The sequence below is a fragment of the Limulus polyphemus genome, unplaced genomic scaffold, assembly GCF_000517525.1.
Source record: "Limulus polyphemus unplaced genomic scaffold, Limulus_polyphemus-2.1.2 Scaffold2335, whole genome shotgun sequence".
NCBI classification, from domain to species: domain Eukaryota; kingdom Metazoa; phylum Arthropoda; class Merostomata; order Xiphosura; family Limulidae; genus Limulus; species Limulus polyphemus.
In genome coordinates, this window is record NW_013667945.1 from 35,988 (window position 1) to 40,284 (window position 4,297).

A 4,297-nucleotide genomic window follows, 5' to 3' on the forward strand; every position below is an offset into this window, starting at 1 on the left:
GTAAATGAAATCACGACCTCTAACTTTATTAGCTCAATATTTCGCTATTACAGCTTCGTCAGGAGCTATCGATATCCTACAAGTTCCCTAATTAGGGTCATGATTTTATTTACGTTTATAGGAATAACCTAAGTTATTTTATTTTAAACTTTGGTTTGTTGTTAAGCGCAAAGCTATGCAATAAGCCGTCTGTGCTTTATCAACCGCAAGTATCGAAATCCGATTTTTTAGCCTTATAAGTCTTCGGGTAGGTACTATCTAAGTAAGCATCTCAAATCTTTATTTTAACCATTTGAAGATAGCAATATTAAGATAATAATTTTAATCGTCGATTTCCTTCTTATTCATTAAAAAAAAAGAACATTACTTAGATTATTTTAATTACTTCTGTATTTATCCGAGAAAAGCTAAAACAGAATTCAGGAATATTTCCTTGTTTGTATTAGAAATTTGTTCCAAAGCTACATATGAACTACTGTATATGCGCATAGCCTTCCTTACTTTTGAACTAATAGACTAGAGAGAAGGCATCCTTTTGTCTTGTGTTAAATTGAACTGAATTGTCTGATTGAATAGTTAGCTGTCACAATTATATAGCGCACACTCTGGATCCCAAAATGAGGAGGGCGTTTTCGCGCAATTGATTGCGCACCTGAATCATTTAATTCCCCGTTTAGACATTCTAACCACTGATCCACGTCCAGCCCTAATTTAGAAGAAGTCCTGTTAACTACCTAACCCGTGTACTTGTCATAAGTGTATTATTTGTGTTATTTTATATATTGTTATTTTTTAAAATATGTGTCATGTTTTATTTAAATTTTGTGTAGGTAGGTACAAATGTTTTTTTTTAAATCTAAACAAAATTTGGGATTTTTTAATTTTAAAATTTCAAACAAGCCATTTTTTTTTTTAAATATCTGTAAAATTAGTAATAAATATTTAGCAAAAATGTCTCTTAAGCTACAAAAAAGATGAATAGAAACATACATCAGTCGTAAATAATGTTTATGTGAGATCCTGCCAAATTGGTAGTCTTGTTATATTTGTATTTCAAAGTGACTTTGTAAATCCCCTTCATCCTTCGTGACTCAGCGGTAAATTCTAGGGCTTATAGCCCTAAAATTAGGGAACTGCGATCTATACCCGTTTGGGCAGAGCGTTGATAGCCCATCGCTTAAAAACAAACAAACTAGCCTTATAAAAAAGTCTTAACACTTTTTTTTTGTCGTGTGATTTTACTTTAATTTCAGTAAAGGCCATGTGACTGTTGCGGCATCTAGTAGAGATAAGTATAATTACAATAATTAGATGACAATATTTTGTTCATTTTGCTTTAAGAGAAAGTCCGGAAACGTGCATTTTAAAGCAAGATTTATACTATTCTAAATTGTAAGCTACTGAAATATTTGGATTAGTTTCGTGGTGAAACGTTAGGAATTTATTTCTTAATGCTAAGCCAAGTTTTAGGATTTCATCGCTGGGTAAACTTTTAATTCAAATTCGATGACGAGGAACCCACTTTGAGACTTTTAATTCGTTGCAAAATCGTAAGACTTCCTACATTCATTGCGATAAATGTCAAGAAAACGAGTAAGTAGACATGTGTAAGCAGTAAGTATTATTTTATATTATATAAATATTTTAACAAAAGTTATACCATTGATGCTGCATTTTTAATGATATGATTCACAACGTACAGTATCATAAAGCAATTCAACTGCACTGTTTTACAGTATAATAATGTTGGAAGCTTTATATTTTTAATGTTGTAATTTATTTGTTAGTTAGAGGGCAAATTATAGAAAATTATAATTTGAAGTCAAGTTTTGTTCCAGCACTTTCGAACATAAACACCCTTCATAGCGGCCACAAATCTACAACCTTCTTTAAATGAAATAGCAGAATACTTGCAAAAGAAAAGAATAAAAATTAATATACCAAAAACACAAATACTCATACTTGTAAATTTAAAAAAAACTTCTCAAAAACAACTCAGAACTATATCTCCATGGTACACTCCTCCAGACTGCTACATCAGTAAAGTTTCTTGGCCTTACTTATGATACAAAATTAACTCGGTAAAAGCATATTAGTGAAATTTCAAATAAAATCTTGAGACGAGTGAACCAAGTCAGAAGTCTGTCTGGATATAATAACACCCAACAACATACTTAAAATATGTAAACAATGCATAAGACCATTGATCGAATACGCCAGTCCGGCGTGGAAAAATATAGCACCTAAGAAAATAACAACTAAACTGTAAGAATTACAAAACGCAATAATTAGAAGTGCTTATATAGTTCCACGGACAACAAACTCTCGCTTTCTACATAACCATGACAACATATAACCACACTATGACAGACTTCTAAACAGATTATTCACCTACTTCAAGAAAAACCTATATAAAAATGATCTATTTACACACACTGGATCGCTATATCATACATGATGGAAATGAGCCTAAGTACCTCTCACCCATAAATATCAATTATAAGTTTAATAATCAACACCTATTGCTACACCTACTTAAATTATCATTATTGTGGTGAATATATTGTGTATTATAAGGATATTTAAAATGTAATTAAAAATTAAATCAAAGATTTTTCGCGAATAGTATTTCTGAAAGACTGTGCCTTTTTTAAAGTATGAATAACTGATTCAGGAGAATATATTTTAACACTGAATTCACTATCTTACGGTGTGTTTTGAAAAATATAAGTTGGATTAAAATCATTGTTTAGTGTGATTTTTGTCGAAACTTAATAAGCAGTTTTTTTTCCCCTCTGATTATGTCTTTTCAAGGATATATTTTAATCGAACTTTCTAAATACCCCAAAATTATTTTCGAGTAGATCTCTAACATAGTCAAAGCATGGAGGTTAAATGTACTTTGTTTAATATTATACTAATGTATTTGTTCTAGACTCAGAAATATCATTAGTTTCATTTGTGTATCGTTTAGCTTTATACACATACACACACACGCGCGTATAATGTTATGAATTACATCATTTTTTACCTGAGACCTGAGTTGCATTTATTTTTACTGAACTAATGTAATTTTTGTTTGGTCTTATTCAACGTGTTCAACTTGTATAATTCTAACTGGTGCAGCTGTCTTTCTTTTTTCAAACGTTTATATTTATTTATTTTATATTTTTTTCATACAGAATGATTAAAGGAAATGTTTTCTGAAAAAAGCACAAGAGGGCGAAAATCACAACAAACAACTGGTAATATCACATGATCTATTTCTTAATAATCCAAAGAAATATTCATATTTGAAAATGTATTACGAATTACTAGTATTTACCTATTTTGTTCCTCATTCTTTTTAACGTTTTTAAATTTAGAATAAGACTCCTAAATGGAATTGATTTTCATTTCAGAAGTTGAGCCTGAGGTAATGTAGTGTCTAAATCCCATATATTTACCAAAGTACATACTCTTCCCCGCCGTGTTGGTGTTACGATTAATATTATTAATAAATAATAGTAATTATTATATAGTAGTACTAGTAATAGTAAGAATATTATTACTAGTACTACTGTTTACTATGTAGAAGTGTTCAGCTTCGGCCACCTTATTTAAAAAGGATGTTAACGTCATTGGAGAAAGTACAGGATTATTCCAGGTTTGGAAGGTTTAGTGTGTGAAAATGGATAGAAATCCTTTGGAATGTTTTCACTGGAGATGAAAAGGGCATCAGAAGACCTGATTTAAGTTTTTAAAATTATTAGAGGTGGATTTAAAAGAAGAGTAGTTAAGAGGTAAGAGTGATGTACAAAAAAGGGGGTGAGATTTCTATATGATTTTCGGAGTAGGGTGGAAGTAAGTAATAACCTATATGGATCAAATTGGCCCTTGTTATCCATTGAAAATCAAATATAGCTGAAGTTGATAACAGTAAGAGACATCTGTTTTTTTGGTTTGCTACTTTTCAGGGTTACCAGTGAGAGGAGAGTTCCTTGAGACCAGCCCAACTGCCTAGCAAGTATAAGAATAGATTAGGCTTCAAGTTTTTGTTGAAAATGCACAGCTTTACTGGTAAGAAAGAGTACAGTTAATCTGTTTGCTGAACAGTATGAAAGGATTAGTTGATAACTTTTTACTCTTAATAACTTATTCTTCAAATATGCTTTTTAATATAGTTTATTTGTGTCTAATGAAGGACTTTACAAACAGCATTGTCATGTTATCTTAGTTAAGTATTCATCAATATTTGCATCTAATTAGTTGGGTGGCTAGGATTGGGTGATTAAAAAAAGGTATTAGCCTATATATA

The 4,297-nt window shown here is 30.7% G+C and overlaps 1 protein-coding gene across 2 annotated transcripts in view; it reads left to right on the forward strand.

The window, feature by feature from the left end:
- Positions 1 to 3,221: 3,221 nt before the first annotated feature.
- Positions 3,222 to 4,297, forward strand: part of LOC106466659 (multivesicular body subunit 12B-like) — a 7,502-nt gene continuing 6,426 nt past the window's right edge. Inside the window, exons 1-2 of one of the 2 annotated variants that reach the window (XM_013926951.2) lie at positions 3,222 to 3,245; positions 3,957 to 4,059. The gene's annotated coding sequence lies outside the window, so the exon portion shown is untranslated. Of the gene's footprint in view, positions 3,246 to 3,293; positions 3,416 to 3,956; positions 4,060 to 4,297 lie in introns of those variants that run through there. The other variant, XM_022394715.1, reaches the window with a different exon arrangement.